The 18,128-nt window shown below is 44.2% G+C and overlaps 1 protein-coding gene across 1 annotated transcript in view; it reads left to right on the top strand.

The window, feature by feature from the left end:
• Positions 1 to 13,502: 13,502 nt before the first annotated feature.
• DENND2A (DENN domain containing 2A) overlaps positions 13,503 to 18,128 on the top strand; it is a 90,022-nt gene continuing 85,396 nt past the window's right edge. The window contains exon 1 of the mRNA XM_029912801.1: positions 13,503 to 13,861. The gene's annotated coding sequence lies outside the window, so the exon portion shown is untranslated. The remainder of the gene's footprint in view (positions 13,862 to 18,128) is intronic.

Here is an 18,128-nt window from a genome sequence, read left to right as displayed (position 1 = left end):
CCTTTTCCTGGAAGAGAAACTACATTTGAGTGGGGAAAATGACAGATTTTGTAGTTCATTGGCCATTTTGAAAATTCAGGGGAAAGTTTTATTTGAGGTTAGAACTGAAAACAAAAATTTTCTAAAATTTTTGGTCAATTGAAAAGGGAAAAAATCATTTTGGGTTGAAGAAAACATTTTGTTCAGACAAAATCAAAATGTTTTGTTTTTATCTTAACCATTTTAAACCGTTTTTTTTTTAAACAAAACTAAAGGAAATTTTGAAATCATTTAAAACCAAAAATGGAAATGTTTCATTTTTAAAAAATCTCAAAACAAAATTTCAATTTTTTTCTGAATTTTTTTCACAACAAACAATTCAGCAAAATCAGCTTGAATTAGCAAAATATCTTGGGTGTTGTCAAATCTGCATTTCTCACCGAAAAAAAGTTTCAGCTGAAAAGTTTCACCTACGTCTACACTACGTGAATTTATTCTTTGCTGTGCCCAAGTATAAAAGAGCTGGTTGATCGAGGTTTATGTCAAGGAAAGAAACAATCTTTTTGATCAACAAACCAGGAATTGATAACATGCCTCTAGTTTTATAAAACATAGGGATATGGTGAGAGATCTTGTACATAAAATTCTGAATTGTTACTGGCAATAGGTGGAAGACATGACCATGGTATTTATTCCTTTTAAAAGACAAGGTATTGTATTGTGTATTTATAGCTCTGATCGCAACAGCTCAAGGCTTTTCATATGGGTAAAAAAGCTAAAATCATCTAATGTTTATTTCAACAAAAAGACACCACTCTCATAAAGAAGCTGAAATATCACACTGTTGGAATCTCTAATCTAATATAGATTGGAGTGATTACAGACACACTGTGATTATTTAATTCTGTTCCAAAAATACTGAAAGAGAGGGAGATAACTGGAAATGCCTGGGAGCTATGGATGGACGTGAAGGTTAGTTGATAAGTGACAAGACAGGTTTTATCTATGTGTGTATTGGTGGTGGATGGGAGTGCTCTGGAGTGAACATAACAAGTGCAGGAGCATTTGCTGTGTTTCAGTTAAGCAGATGGGTAGCTCAGATAAAACCAGGACAGGGACTCATAGACTTTAAGATCAGAAGGGACCATTATGATCATCTAGTCTGACCTCCTGCATATTGCAGGCAACAGAACCTCACTCACCCACTCACTCCTGTAATAGACCCATAACCTCTGAGTTACTAAAGTCTGCAAATCATGATTTAAAGACTTCACGTTACAGAGAATCCATCAATCTGTTTGCTCTCAGGAGCAAGTGATTCCACATTTTGGTGTAAATGCCTCTGGTTTAATGTAGGAAAGAAAGTCTAGGCTTGTGTTTAAATAAATATAGGAAAAGGTCCAGGCATTGAAAGGAAAACGACGTGAAGAAAACCACGAGTCGTATGTCTCCGTGGTTGGTAAAGTACAGGACAATGTGTCCTTTTTCAATGGTTACACAACTGTGTATTAAATATTGGAGAGCTGGGCTGTACTGAGCCTTTGGGGGAATTCTCCAGGAAAATGCTTGGGATCTCAGCTACTCTCATACGACTGAAAAAACTGTGTCTTGACTTAGCTCTCCCAACCCAGTAATATTACAGCCCTGCAAAGAGTTTCTGTCTGCTCACTGTGGTCTGGAACCAAACCCCTTGAATGCCCTTCTCTCCCACCCCCACTTGGAGGGAGTTGGGAATCTGGTCTGGGTCTGAACTTGGTGGTCTCCAGGCCCATTTCAGATTCGTTTGTTTGCTTTTAATCTCTTGCCCCTGACACATCATTAACCACAGGGAGCAGGACTGGGGTTTCTCTGCCTTACCAAAGGGAAGGGAAGGCCAACATTTTCAAACTTGAGTGCCTGAAGTTAGGTACCTACATCCATACTGAGGGATCTAAATAGAAGTGTCTCAGTTTTTAGAGGTGCTAGCCCCCAGCCAAAAACATCCTCTGATATCAGTGAGAGCTGCAGGTGCTCAGCACACTTAAAATTGCAAACCCATGAGTTGTGGGTGGCAGACACACTACCAAATAAATCACACATGGAACTACAGAGGCTGGAGGAGAAACCCACCTCCCTCAGCTCCGAAACCCCAGAGCTTTCGCCAGCAGGTCTTTTGTTCTGTGGCCCAGCCACTATCGAGTGACTGCTTTCTCGGTACATTTTGTTAGTCTTTCAGTGGGCCGTACAAACATTAATTAACCCTCACTAGATCTGGGCAATTGATTTTCAGCAAATGGTAAATTAACTGGAAAATGCATTTTTTTTAGAGCACTGGAACTATTTGCAAATTCAGGTTGAATTTGGGGAATAGTTGTGGGTGAAAAAATTAGGAAATGTCTAAAGGTTTTGATGTTTTTGAAAGGAATCATTTCCACATTTTGTTTCACATTGACAGTTCATTTTGAAAATGTCATTTGAAACATTTTGTTCAACCCCCCCCCCCCCAACAAATTATTTTTATTTCTGTACTGAAAAGCTGGGGGGAAATCAATCCATTTGAAATGGACCCATTTTTTTATTTTATTTTTCAGTTCCCCTTCCAACCAAAAGTCAACTATTCACTCAGGTCTAATCCTCCCCCCGCCCCTCCTGTGAGGGAGGAAAGTATTATTATCTCCATTTTACAGATGTAGAACTGAGGCACAGAGAGAGTAAGACCAGCATTTTCAAAAGGGCTCAGCACCTGTCAGGCTGCTGATTACTCTGAACATTAGCAAGAAACACCACAGCCAGTGAGCCAGCAGTTCTTCCTGCTGCTTCCACTTCAGATTCTCCTGCCTGAGTCCTCCTGTATGGGCCAGAGTGAGGGTGGGACTGGCTCTGGGAAGTGAGCTCCCCCAACCTAGGGAGAGGAGGGGGAGCTCTCCCTGTGCCTTCAGCAGAGCTCTGAGAACTGTGCTTCCCAGTGCTCCTTCTTACATTGGCCCCTACACTTGACTCTCTGGGAAGTCCCAGGGGAAGTCCAGTGTAGTGGGATTTCAATGGAGCACTGCCATCGGGGAGCTGGGTGAAGACTTTCCAAGGGGCCGAGACACTGTCGGGGCAAAGGGTTTCTGCAGATGGTCTTGGCTTCCCATGGATCCCTAGGTTCGAGAATTGGTCCTGTGCCCTTTTTTATAGATTCACAGATTCCAAGGCCAGAAAGAGCCATTGTGATCATCTAGTCTGACCTCCTGTATAACATAGACCATAGAACTTCCCCAAAATAGTTCCTAGAGCAGATATTCTAGAAAAACAGCCAATCTTGAGTTAAAAATGGTCAGCGATGGCGAATCCACCGCAACCCTGGGTAAATTGTTCCAATGGAGAATTACTCGCCATGTTAAAAATTGACACCTTCCTTCCAGTCTGAATGTGTCTAGCTTCAACTTCCAGCCATTGGACCATGTTATACCATCTTTTGCTGGAGTTAAACTTCTCTCCACCCACTCCCCTTGACATGACAATGTGAAAGGACCTCTGAGAGGAGATCCTTGCGGGAACTCTTTTCCTCCTCCCCTCCCACCAAACAACTTTGGAGTGGACAGAAACTTGGTGAGATATTATCCAAAGGAATGAGAGACGGTACAAAGAGCTGAGCACTGCTGTCATTAAATGACCCAATGTCCCTCAGCCCCCCAGGTGGGCTAGTGGCACCCCAGAGCTGGTTGCAAAAGGTCAACAAAAGATTAAACGTTTTAGGAAATTTTTTTCCATTTTCTGACCGACTATGGAGCCCAGCTATGTCACAGCACAGACCATGGGAGCTCACAACCACAGCTCAGCTCCTCTGTGGGATGCTGCATCCAGCCATCCTCAGAGAGTATCTCATTGCTAGGTATGAGCTTCTGGAGATGGGGAGAACAAGGGGTCTCCCAAGAGACCCTCTGAGAGGGTGTGGGGAGGGAAAGACCACCTTTGCTTTACACATTCCAGTTTAGGGACCCCTTTAAGTTGTAGGAATCCTTCTCTCCTTCCATTGTTCTCCTTTGTTAACCCCAGTAGTCCCAGCCTCCTAGTTTATGATACATTTACTGACCCCTCTTAACACCAGATTTGGCTGGTTGGAGGAAGTCGCTCAAGAGCACTTTCCTCAGGGCAGAATGACCTATGTCAGTGCTGCGGTGGATGTTCTTCCCTCCCCAGGGTCCAGAGGTTTCTGCCTCTTCTGTTGTAGTTGTACATTATCACAGCTAGATGGCACTCTCCACATTTCTGATGTTCAGCCTCTAAGAACTCCTTAGGGTTGCCAGTTGGCCCTCCAGGGAAAGGTGCAGGGATTCTGTGCGGAGAGTTTCGTTGGTTCATTTATTAAAATTTTCCAAATAATCAACCTTGTGTTTGGCCACATACAAATCATTAAGTTCCTACTACAAGCCAGAGGCAGGGGGTACAGCAGTATGGGCTAATGGGTAGAGCCCAGGGCTGGCAGCGACAGTCAGGAAAGCTGGGTTCTTTTCCTGGCTCTGCCACAGATTTGCAGCATGGCTTTGGACAAGTCACTTGAAATCCAGGCTCTAGTGAAGCCAATGGCAAAGCTCCATCTGACTTAGGGCCAGAATTTCACCTTCTGTGTTTGTTCCCTATCTCTAAAGTGGAGGCAAAATAATACTTGTCTCATAGGAGTGTTGTGGGGACTAGTTAAGGGCCTGATTTTATAAACATGTATGTGAGTAACTAGTATATAGGGGTAGGGTGCATCCCTTTAAATAATTTTTGAGCCTTTTATTGGCACTCACTGTATGTGTTATGTTTTAGAAGCTGCCAGTTTTTTTAGCAAAACTAATCAGCTGTTTAGTAAACACAGTTATCTGGGAGTTAACTGTGCTTGTATGTTTTCTCCATATTGTTTTTGTTGTGCTAAGAGCAAAGGACAAGACTGTAACTCTATTCACATGCATAGTCCCATTGAACTCATAAAGTTACACGTGTAAATGTTGGCAGGACAGAGACCTCAGTTTGTAATGTGCTTTGAGATCATCAGACTTGTAGCCAATTAGTTCATTTTATCATCTATTTATCATTGTATTATATGATGTTATGGTCAATTTATATGCTATTTCATATATAATCAATGTATGCTAAATAGATTTAAGTTGTAGGATTATAGAAGTATAGGATTGATAAGTATTTAGGAGTGATGACTATGTAGTAGGTATACAAGTAAAGCATGGCTGAAATCAGGCGCGGCTCCAGGCACCAGCGCAGCAAGCGCGTGCCTGGGGCGGCAAGCTGCAGGGGTCAGCCTGCTGGTCGCGGTGAGGGCGGCAGTCAGGAGGCCTTCAGCGGCTTGCCTGCGGGAGGTCCGCCGGTCCCGCGGTTTCGGCGGCAATTCGGCGGTGGGTACGCCGAAGGCGCGGGACCCACATATCACCAGCAGAAACGCTGCCGAAGGCCGCCTGACCAGCGGACCGCCCGCAGGCACACCGCCGAAGGCCACCTGACTGCCATGCTTGGGGTGGCAAAAAACATAGAGCCACCCCTGGCTGAAATGCAAGGCCTGCAGGCTGAGAGCTGTAAGTTTTTAGCTTAGCCATACTAGGCCATAGGCTTAAGAATGCTTAACATGAATGAGTGACCTAGGAATAACCCTATGTCCATAAGGTCACAAGGTGACTAAAGATGTGTCAATAGGTGATTGCAATAGACTGCAATGTATTGCCCAAGACCATGAGACACCTGATTGTAACGTCTTTGAATGTCTGTCTTGACTACACGATACATGTCAGGTGTAAATGCTAATGAGAATAAGAGGAACTACTGTAGAAACAACCTATGAAAAATAGGGCAACGAATATTCATGGGGTGTGCAAGTACAAATAAGGAAAAGAGGGTTGACATTTTCATGCATATACATAAGGTGTTAGGTGTGGTCAGAAGTACAATATAAAAGAGGGTTCCATGGTTTGGTAAAAGTGGGAAGACCCAAGGGATGACCCCACAGGAAACACCAGCAGGAACCATCCCTCTGGTGATGATTGTCTATTGAGAGGTCCATCAGATCCTAGAATATCGCTGAGGCTGTGAGTATGACTACAGTTATAATTATTGCATAGGTTTTTTATAGGATTTCCATATGCATGCGAAATTGTAACTTTTCTTGTTGCTTTAATAACCCTTGCAGTACAGATATGACCTTGTACTTGTGATTGTAGGTCTGTGGTCCTTATCCTTGGACTTCATGTGTTCCTAGAGCCTCCACATTTCAGAAAAGCACCAGAGGCAATTTCAGTCTGAGCTTGAAACTGTAGCAACCAGAGCCGAAGCCACGGTTCTGTAATACGACATCACTAAATTCCCTTTAAATAAAATAAAAGGCTACAGACTGAAGATTCTATGTAGGTTGAAATATCCTGCAAAAAGAAAACAGACTGGACTCATACGGTGTTCTCTCGTTTATTTTCTTCACTATTACACATATTACAATTCTCTATGAAGTCAACAGTTATTTGCAATGGGAGACAGATTATATTTGCCCCCGGATACTTATATATGACTTTCTTACATACAGTTCTTGTCCTTGCTTTTACTATACACATTATTTTTGATCCTAAGAAAAACAGGAGGAAGAGGGATCTTTTTTTTTTTTTTTTTGCCATCCCACACAACAGGGTCAGCACAGCACAGGGAAGGGGAAAACAATTTAATCAGAGAGATGTAATTACATTTCAAGAGCAAAAATAATTTGAACGGAGATCTGTGGGGATGAAATCAGTCTCCTCTTCTTATGCCTGAGATGCCAGTGTTTTGGTATCTGAAAGTTATGGGGATGGGGCCTAGGTATTGTGTGTGGGCAGCATCCTAGTAAGATATATGATGCTTTTTCAGAGTGCCAGATTCTGTGTTGCATTAAGAAAAACAGGAACAGGGCTCCATAAAATGCACCTCAAATGGATCTTGCTATTGACTTAGTAGAATGCCATTGTATTGCAGCAACAGTGTGGTTATGTTTAACTTGGCAAGATAAAATTCTGCCCTTTAATTATTACTGGGTTTTGTATTACAGTAGTGTCTGAAGGGCCCAAATGAAATTGGAGCCCCATTGCCCATATGCACTGGTAAGAGAGACTGCCCTGAAGGGTGCATACTGTCAATAGACAGAAAATAGGATTCATATTTCCATTTTGTGGTGGCAGGGGCCTGAGGCTCAGAGAGAGATTAAGCGATTTGCCTAAGGTTATTCAGTTAGTCCTTTGCAGAGGACTTGAACCCAGCTCTTCTCAAGCCCAGTCTAGTGCTGTAATCATTAGACGAGGCTTCAACTTTTTTTGTTTTTTAACCTTGGTTGGGAACTCAGAGCATTAGATATGGAGCTTTTCACTTGTGGAGAGACAACTGGCAATCACTGGAGTTTTCAGATTTCGGGGGCCTCTTCCGGTCTGGTTGTAGGCTAAGAGTATGTCTATACTGCAAGTGCTACAGTGGCACAGCTGCAGCAGTGCTGCTGTCATGCCGTAATGTAGACACTTATTACAGTGACAGAAGGGGTTTTTCCATCACTGTAGGAAATCTACCCCCTCAAGAGGCAGTGGCAAGGTCGATGGAAGAATTCTTCTGTCGACCGAGCTGTGTCTACAGTGGGGGTGAGGTCAACCTAACTGCGTCCCACAGGGAGCAAACTTTTTCACAGCCCTGAGCAGCGTAACTAAGTCGACCTAAGTTTTAGGTGTAGACCAGGACTGAGTTATGATGGCAGAACATTGAGCCTTGTTCTTCTTTTCGTCTCCTTTTGGCGATCAACAATCCATGTGCCCATGCTGACTCTTTTGGATCTATAGTTGTCTTTGATACTGTTGCCTTTGAGGGGTTTTTGACACCACGACTCTGGAGTGATTGATGAAGCAATGGTTCAGTAGCTCAGCTCTTTTCAGAGAGAATCCAAAAGGAAGCATCAGGCAATTGTTTTTGTGCCTTAAAACCCTCTTCTCTGTATGAGGAGATGCAAAAAGCTATGGCACCTTGCTTCTCACCAATGCGTCTGCGAGGCTCTCAAGGGGGAGATGGCGAAGCAGTATGGGTGGCAGTGCCTTCATGATGCTGCTGCTGTTCAGCTCTGCGTTTCCTCCTTTTTGAACTAGGAGGATGATCTACTCTGGGCATGTGGGGTCTCAGTGAGAGTGAGCTGGCTGAAACACAATCCGCATAGGGTGGAGATGACGCCAGTTCGTTGGGGACGTTGTCTGGAGGAGATGGCAGAGGGTGTGTCAGCCTGCTTAATGAAGGATTGTTGCCTACCTTTTGTTTTTTCCCTCAACAGAAGTTGATCCGATTAAAAAATATTACCTCATCCCCTTTGTCTCTCTAGTATCCTGGAACCAAAAGTTCTACAACACCACTGCCTTTTGTTAGTCAGACATGCAATTAAGCAGGGTCCTGCTGGACTGCTGACTGCTTTCTGATGGTCAAATAGCAGCAGTGGGTTTGTCCATCTGTCTCTCTAATAAAGAGATTGTGACCTTTCTTCCTTGGTGCAGCTTGTGCCGCAGGTATCTGTGTCTCTGTCACCCTTCGATTGGGTCACTGCAGTACACACCACAAGGAGAGACACCTGAAGACTGCTTGAAAACTTCACTCAGTTCAGAATGCATCTGCCTCTTAGGCCTGGTCTACACTACAGAGTTAGGTTGAGACTTGAGGCACATTACGTTGACCTAACTCTGTAAGAGTCTATGCTACAACGTTGCTCCTGCCGATGTAAGTCGCCCACTACACCAACCTAAAAACTCCACCTCCGCTCACAGCTGTCAGCCCCAGGCGGGGGAGGGCAGTGGCTCCAGCTGTGAGCCCTGTGCGGGTCGGGGGAGCTTCAGCTGACAGTGCCCTACAATGTCCCACACAGTTGAGGCCACACACCACTGACAAAGGGGACGTAGTGTGGTCCTGAACTGCAGTACCTCTATGGCAGTGGTTCCCAAACTTTAACAACCTGTGAACCCCTTTCACCAAAATGTCAAGTCTCGCGAACCCCCTCCTAAAAATGAATATTTCCAGGGATTTTCTCCTTTACCTGAGTATAAATTATAAAAGCAGTGATCTTGGAAATATAAAATTTGTTTTTATGACATGCTTAGTACACACTATTAATTATTATTTATCATTACAGTATTTTTATTACATTATGAAAACGGCAACACTGTTCCAAGATCTCACTTTCGTAGCTTGTATCACTTTGAATAAGCCTGTTATAAGACAAGGCTCCTATGTTTCATCAAGAAGTATCAGATGTGAAACAGCATGAAGGTATGTAAGAAGCCAATACAAAGAGTTCCTCTTATACAAGCATTCAGGTCTTGAGCAGTTCAAGCAAACAACACACATTACAACAAAGCTTAAACTTGTTCTTCATAATACTTTTAAAAACAATACTAGCTGCCTATTTAATTTTAAAAACAGCAAAAAATATCCACCTCCCTTTCTATTTCTTATAAGGAGTCTTGAAGTTTAAATCTCCTCAGTGTGATAGATGTGCTTACTTTGATCTGCTTAGCTCTTGGAAGTCTTGGGGCTCCGGGCTGCTGGTCCCGTGCTCCCTAAGGACAGCTCTGTCCGCCATTAGGGAATTTTTCCCCGAGAACCCCCTGTAACATTTCGCGAACCCCCAGGGGTTCACGAACCCCAGTTTGGGAACCACTGCTCTATGGCGACCTAACTTAGGTTGACTTAATTTTTGTAGTGTAGAGTTGCCCTTACTTAGGAGCATGTTTTGTATGGTGCATGCTACAATCCTGATCCTGAATCTGCAAAGCTTTGAGTTATTTCCCAGATGCAGTTCAAGTTCTTTATGGTCTGAATTTTAGCTATTTAGAAACCTCCTCTCTCATCATGCCCTATCCAGTATTGCCAACCCCAGCATTCAACAATCATGAGTCAGGTCCTCAAAAGAAGTCATTATATTAGCATAAAAATCTTGGATTTTAAAATAATAACTCTTGGGTTCTTTTTATTTGCCTCCTTGTGCGGAAGGGTTCAGGCATCATGTTTTCAAGCTTTTCTCTGCATCATGTTTTCAAGCTTTTCTCTGCAACCACAAGAGGTAGAAACTTACTTAAAAAAATAAAAGCTGAGATTCTCAAGGTAACAACCTGATTCCAGCAGTTGGGGTCTTTAAAAAAAAACACCTGGGAGACCCAGCAAACCCTTATAGCCATGGCTCATGAAACCTTACACGGGACACCTGAACAGCAGTAAGGAGCAGTTCAACAATAGGCTGAGTACGTGCCGGATGATTGTGGAATATGCCTTTGACAGATTAAAGGCGTGCTGGCGATCCCTTTATGGCAGGTTAGATCTCAATGAGGATAATATTCCCATGGTCATAGCTGCGTGTTGTATGTTGCATAATCTCTGTGAAGCTAAGGGTGAAAGGTTTGCTCAGGGGTGGAGTGTTGAGGCAGAGCGCTTGGCTGCTGATTTTGAGCAGCCAGATACCAGGGCTATCAGAGGGGCCCAGAGGGAGGCAATGCAAATCAGGGAGGCTTTGAGGCAACACTTTGAAAACGAGAACCAGTAATGTATATCTCTGTGATTGGTGATGCAATGTTACATTACATGTAGTTTTCGTAGGAAGCAATGGTGACATTTGAGGCCTTACATTCCAGTAAGCAAATTATTAAACTACCTCTGTATGTATTGGTGGTGCTTGCTATCTCAATTTGTAGGAAACAAAGAAAGATGAGTTACCGTTCAAAAACTTTGCTTTTATTGCATAAGAAACAACACACACACACACACACACACACACACACACACAAAGACGCTTGGTGGGAAAGGAGGTACCTGGGAAGGACAGACTCTCAGAGCTGTGTGTGGTCCAGTTATCATTGTGAAAGTTGTCCGAGGTGGTGGAGTGAAAGGGAAACTGAGAAATCCCGGAAAGGGGAAAGGACTGTGCGGGTTGAGTTTTGGGGGGCACAGAAAAGATTTCTGAATGTGCTGCAGGGGAGGGTGGGCATGCATCTGCTCAGTCTGCAGTTTTATTAAGGACTTCAGAATCTGCATTTGCTCCTCCATTATTTTAATCATCCGCTCAGTAGCATCCTTAACAAACTCCTGATTTTCTTTTCTGTCCTGCCTTTCAGCTTCCCTCCACTCCTTGCATTCCCTTTTCTCTCCATTGGAGAAATGCAGTATCTCCTGGAACACGTCTTCTTTGCTCTTAGGCGTTTTCTTATCTGGCAGAGATGCTCAGACGGTGTGTGCGGGGTGTTCCTCAAGGCTACATCTGCCGAAGCACAAGGAACAATGCATAGGAGCCTGATTGTTAAGTTCACACACAGCATTGAAACATTTCAGTAAAATATATCTCTGGTAACATACCAATCACTTTCTCACTGACCCTTGGCAAGCACACACCTCTGTGAACACCCAAAGCATGGTGAGTGTTGGCTGGGGTGGGGGAGCGCTCTACACGGGGGAAAGAGCACTCTGCAAGTGTTATGGTGCAGCCGACTAGGGAAAAAATTCTAAAATTCTTTTCCACAGGCAGGGGTCATTGTAGCAGATATCTCACTGCTGAGGGTAAACAGGGAAGTGAGGTTGCATCTACTACACACTTGTGGCTTCCACTCTTTTGTCAACAACACTCTGTAGTGTAGACAAAGCCTTAGTAAAAATACACCCATTTTCCTCCTCCAGTTTTCTCCTTAACTGTTTTTGGCCCTTATCCTGCAATTTGATCCATACAGGCACAATCCTGCCCCCCTGCGGAGTCTCATGGACTTCACTGGGGCCCTGTGCAGGTCTGCAGGTCTGCCCATGTAAATCATTTTGCAGGAGTGAGACCTTAGTAACTAACTGTTTTCAGTGAAGCACCTGAAGGCTGGAGTGGCAGGTTCCCCTGGCAACAACAAAACGTCAGGGAGACTGGCGCACTTTCATGGGCAAACGCTGACTTGCAGCTTCCTTCTCTAATGTGTCTGTTCCTGAGCAGGGAAAGCGTTGCCCCTCTGCCTCTCTGCCTTGTTCCTCTTGGCCAATATGGTAGCATTTGAAAAAGAGCAAGAGGGGGAAGTGGGGGAAATGCTCCTGAATTGGAAGCAGCAGTAGGCTGGTAAATCTCTTCATTGTTGTGTCTCCCACAGAAGGGCAGAGATAACTTTCAAACAACAAGGGAGGCAGCAGGGTCCACTAGGTAAAATACTGGACAGGGTTTTAGGAGAGCCGAGTTCAATTCTTGACTCTGCCACTGATCTGCTAAGCAACCCTTGGCAAGTCACTTCACCCTTCTGCTCCTCCTTTCAGCCTTTGTCTCATACCAGGATGGATTAGTACATACTGTCTCCCTGCATTTCTTATGCAGCACCAAATGGACGCAGTGTTTCCGCCTCTTGTGATTTTATCGCAAGCCTTGCAATATTTGGTGTTTTTTCCTAAAGTCCCAGCTTCTGGAGTCTGGTTATTTCATGATATTCTCAGCTTCCAGTTCTTCAAAAAGGAAGTTTTTAGTCTTTGTGGTTGCAGAGACAAGCTTGGAAATGTGACCCAAGTGGATCCTAAAGGCTCAGAAACCAGGAGACAAATTAAAAGACCCTCCAGTTTAGTATTATTTTATTATTTCTCGTGGTTTTTAAGACAGTCTCATGATTGTTGAGGCCTTATATGTTTTGAACGCTTGGGGTGGGTGATACAATGGGCATAGTACTTCCTATCCCAAACAGTTGCATGGTGTGCCTGTGCAGTGCTGAACATTCGCCCCATTCCACGCCAGAGGAGGCTGTTTCAGCACCGTGATTCCTTTGTGCATATCAGTGTGTTTGTAAAGGGAACCTTTAAGGATGGGGAGCACTATATAATGGTAAGACCACTTTTACTTCTCATGTGCTGCATTGCTCATGATACCCTACAAAAGTCTGCACTTCCCCTAACAAAAAGAAGAAAATGCTGACCGGATGCAGCGATCTGCCATACTGCGGTGACATCAGCGTGAGCTGTAGTGTTTTGGAGAACGGTGCCCTAAAATGCTGGTGTAAATCTTGGGGCCCAATCTTGCCATACCGTGCTGGGCAGAACTCCCCCAGGTCCCATGTCCAGGAGGCTGGCAGAGCAGTGCTATTTGTTAATTACTGTTTGTAAATTGCCTTGAGGTCCTTGGAGAAAAGGCACTAACCAAGTACCAGCTGTTACTGATTTTATAAGGGTGACCCTTTAGATCAGCAAAGGAGAGAGTCGGTTTTGCTAGGGAGCTTTTGGTGAGCTTGAAAGCTGCTGGGACTTTAGGGGCCAGTTCACAGAGGTGAGAAAGTATTTTAAAAGTCAGCAGCACTGAAGGAGTTAATGCACCTCCCACTCCCCCCCAAAAAAGAAAAGTGTCCAGCAGAAGGTCCTGTTTACTGTAGTTTCCCCAAGTCAGTCAAGTATTCAGGGACATGGGTTTCCATGGTAATGGGGCCTGTTCTTCAGCCAGCTGCAGATTAGCTCACTGGAAAGGAGTCAGGATGGGTCAGGCTAGGGAAGGGTGGGAAGAAAGACACAGGAGGGGGAAGGGGTGGAATTAACGTCACGAGCTTGAAGAGATAGTCACAAAATCAGGAAAGAGAGGGAAAAGTAACAGAAGAATCTAGGGGAAATAATTCCACAAAAGCCAACGGGGGCAGGAAAAGGCTCTGGGCAAGAAACCGCTTTCCTGCTTGTGACTGGGGAATGGTTGAGAATGGAAACTGATCTGTATGGAGCGGGAACGTGGGGCTTTCGAGCGAAAGGAAAAATCCTGTAGAGTGGATTGTAAGGAACTCTGCTAACAAAAGAGGGGGCGAGCCAGGGAGCCATGCATCCAGATGTTGCTGCTGCTACCAGGCTGGAACTGGAGTTCCCCAAAATGAGAACTGAAGGTAAAAGAGCTGCAGCCCCGCTACTGCCACTGAGAAAGGTAGGACTGGGATGCCAGTGTCAGAACTCCTCTGAAATTAGGCTTTGGGGTGGGGAAGGGGTGAAGGGATAGGGAGGAAGGGCCTGGAGAGGATGGTGAGATAGAGGGGGAGCAGTTTGGGGGTCCATTCTGCGACTGGCGTTGGAGCTTTGGAACAAACTTGTGAAAGCAGCTGCATTGATCAGGGTGTGGGGAGGAGGGAATATTGTAATTAGCTCCAATTGGTCATTGACAAAACAGATTGCGGTGCCCCCCCTTTTTTTTAAAGGGAGAAAATGCAACCATGCTAACAAAAGGGATCTGCAGCGAGAGCCCAGCGTCTTGCTCACAAGTAGTTTTGGGGGCGATCAGTAATGCAGAGAGTAAAGCAGCCTCTCCCCCCCCCCCCCCCCCATCTCACCACTCTCTTTTCCCCCTATAGTTGCCGTGCGGAGCTCCCAGGAATGTAGATCGCGCCGCAGACTTACACATGAGGGTTTTCTTTCCTTTTTAGGGATCATTTGTTGTTTTAAGGAGCCAGATGGAGGCTCAGTCTAGCGGGGCTGGAGCTGTTTAATGTCATTGTAACATAAGGCTAATGATATGTGCACGTACACATACACGTCTCTAACTCTACCCTTTGATTTGGCTGGGAGAAGTACTTGCATTAGCCTCTTGGTTTATTTATTTTTTTTCCCAGCAATGAAACATAAATGGTTAAAGTTCTCTCCATTCCACACACACACCCCAGCCCAAAGAATTAATTAGCTGGAAAGCGCAGCTATCTAGAGAACTGACTGATTTCACACACTGCACTGCAGGAATGGGGTGGAGACCGTGAGGAAGGATGATTAATTTTGGAAGGGAGCAAAGGTCTGTGAGCCTGATTCCCTTGTCGCTTGCGCCTATGTAAATCAGGAGCAACTCAGTGGAAGTCCATCAGTTACGGTGACTTGGTGTTTGTGTGAATGAAAGGGGGAAAAGTCTCCCAAACATTTCAACACAGTTATCAATTGTAAAAGCATTGGTGTTGCAGCAGAGAGGAACAGACTGTTCCCTAAATCATTTTGAAAGTCCAGGTTGAAAGCAAAACAAAATATCAAAACCGCTCGGGGGCGGGGGCAGTGAGAAGGGTGTTGGATGAAAAGATTGTGTAATGTTGCTGTCTTTCCCATCACACTTCAAAAGCACACTCCCCTTCATAACAGACCATCATTAGAATTCCTGAGAATGGAGAAATAAATAATAATAATAATCATAATGAAAACAATTTTACCAGCTCAACGACAGTTAGTCTCCCTTGGATGGAGAAATTGTAAGTATTCCATTGCCTTTATAATGCTTTACATTTCCAGCAGCACGTTCCCAAGTGGAAAAACTGACAGGCACATTTTTCCTCTAAATTATAGGGGGGGGAAGCAGTAATAAATAGCCCAGCAACTTTTTTTTAATTTCTGTTCTATGTCATGTAATAATGGCTGATTTTCACTCTGCTGCTTTAAGACCCATTCTGGAGTCAAAGCAAACTCTTTGCAAGGAAACGACATTGTTGGGTTTTTTTGTTCTTAGTACAAGGAAAAGTTGTTTTAATTTCTGCTGATATACAGGAAAGCGACAATAGGACTTTTGCTTTCTCGTGGCTGGAGATTTTAGATAAAGGTATGATTTAAAGGGATAAAGCTGAAGGACTTGAGAAATTAGGTAAAAGCAGCAACGTGCAAACTGGTTTTGTGTATCACCCCAGGGAAGGGAAATGCAAAAATCTCAGAGGAAATTTTTGTCTGCTCAATTTTTTTTTGTCTAAATATTTGCTTCTGATTTACGAGACAGAAAACAAAGGTGGTAAGCATATTCCCTCGTAAGAACAGCCATATTGGATCAGACCAGTGGTCCATCTAGCCCAGTATCCTGGCTTCTGTCAGAGGCCAGTGCCAGATGGTTCAGATGGAATGAAATGAACCAGGCTATTTCAAATGATCCATCCCCTGTCGTCCAGTCCCAATTTATGTCAGTTCCTTAGCTCTGTACCGGTCTGTAGTGTACTTTTAATCCAGCATTTTCTTAACAAAAGCAAATTTCAAAAGAATATTGAGATCCAAAACCAGTCACGTGTAGGTCACTGGTTTGAATGTAGCCCAGATAAGCAGTGACTCTCAATAATAGCTATTTCATTATCGTTCAACGAGACCTATGTGAAATAAGTTTCTAGTCTCAGTCCAGTTCCCAGTGGACTAGTGTCTAGTCACAAAACCCACTACTGAACTGGCATTCAGCACAGGCATGGAAGATTGACTAGAGATGGGCACATAACTAGTTTAATGTCTCACCCTAGAGATTGTCCCTATTTCAGGGCTGAGGGGAATGGATGGGGCAAAGGATGGGGCAAAGTGGGTGAGCTTGCTTGGCAGCTATCAGTGGTCTTTTGCTACTAAACTGGAGACTTCACTCTCTGGTGCTTTCAATCCTGCGCCTTTGTCTAGCACTAATCTGACTGTAAAAAATAACACAATGACCACAATAAAATGCTTAATGAACTAATTCTTAGGATGGAATCCTGGCCCCATTGAAGTCAATGGCAAAATTACTTCATGGGGTCAGGATCTCACTCGTAATTTTTAGTTTGATTGGCTTTTCATTTCTTGGATTGCTTGAAATGTCCTTATTTAATTTACTATAGATGGAGCTCTCAGCACTAACTACGTTAAGTGGCTCAGTAAACATGGCATCTGATTTCTACCCTCGATGGTGATCCTGAGAGAACTCACCTGACCATAGAAGAGAGACTCAAATCACCTCCGTGTCATAGTGTCTTATGATAATGAACATTAATTAATTAGCCATAGGGCTCAGTCGGAACAACAGCTGGGAGAGAATTTACAGCTATCTTTGATTCTCTGTTCTTATATTGTGAAATGCACTATGAGGGACAAACTTTGTGAGGTGGCACGGCCCGTCAGACCCAGAGCTTTTGGTTCTATCTGTTAATCTAAGCTGTGGGGTGCCCAGATGCCACAGGGAGGGGTGCTATACAAGAACCTTGATAGAATCTAGGCATTTATACTGCGCTCATCACCATAGTACCTGAAACTGATAGCTGGAAGCAGCATCTTCCCACCAGTACTAGTAGCTCAAAGGAATAGACTACAAGCTTCTTTTGCCTCCTAATCATAAACACTAAATAGGCCTTGCTTGGTGGCCCTGGTGGTTAGTACTTTGCAGGGCATTTCACAAGACCACAGTTTAATTGCTGGTCAGGTTGGCAGAGCCTAGAGACAATACTTGACCCTGGGCAAAGCTTAGTAACTTGTGGCTCTGTAGCAGCTCTCGCCATTAAAGCAGGGGTGTTGCTAGGCTCTTGAGACAGTGGCATCTAGACTGCAAGACCTCAGCTGGCATAGCCTTGGAGCTATGCAGCTGTGGTTCAATTCCCTGACACCAATAGCTTGCCCACAAGCAGAAGGCCCCAGCCTGGCTCTTACTTGCCTAGTTACACTTTGCAGGGTGACAGGTGACTCTGAGAGTAGGGGAGAGATGGAAGGGGGATCCTGAGGGCTCCAACAGGAATGCAAAGGTCCCAGGAACATGTGGTTACCTTCTCATCCAGTTGTGTATAATCCTGGGATAATTTCTGTGACTGGATTGTGGTTCATTACTGCACAATGATCTACATGCTTCTGGCCCAGAGTTTTCTAATAAAGCTTGTGGGCTGCATTTCTGAACCACCAGAAAGTGAGTAACACCAAGTCAAACCAGCACTTAGCTCTGTCGGAGTGGAATATTTTCCCTTGACACTGAGAGCCTCTCATTGTAATCTTAGTTGTCATCATCATTATATCATTTGTGTTTTCACATCTGGTCTTGGCAATAATGAATTTAAAAAATTATACAAAATCTCGGTATGTCAGTAGGTCCTAATCATCATTGTTTAGTCTTTCAAGAGCTGAAAGTATTTAAATGAGATGAAATCAAAAGATTTCCAAGACAACACGCAGCCCTTAGAGGAAGTGAAGAATAAGAACTGAGAACAAAGAACGCTAGAGTGACCAAAGTAAGCTGCAGATTTATAGCTCAACTAGTAGCACTTTTTGATGCCTTACACCAGTCCTTGGCTGAGCAGTCAGTGCTGACAAGGCAGTGCAGAACAGGTCATTGCTAGAGATGGCCTTCTTCAAACTGAGAGCTTAAAACAAGGTCCTTTCTGCCTCTTTGTAGTAGCTGTTGAAGATCCCATGGTACTGCTTGTGAAGTCAGGGATAAACTCTGTGTCCCAAACATCATTCTCTGTCTC

This window comes from Terrapene carolina, unplaced genomic scaffold (genome assembly GCF_002925995.2).
Source record: "Terrapene carolina triunguis isolate 2854851 unplaced genomic scaffold, T_m_triunguis-2.0 Scaffold247, whole genome shotgun sequence".
Taxonomy (NCBI): domain Eukaryota; kingdom Metazoa; phylum Chordata; order Testudines; family Emydidae; genus Terrapene; species Terrapene triunguis.
Note: the sequence above shows the minus strand (reverse complement) of the source record. Positions and strands in the feature narration are given on the sequence as shown.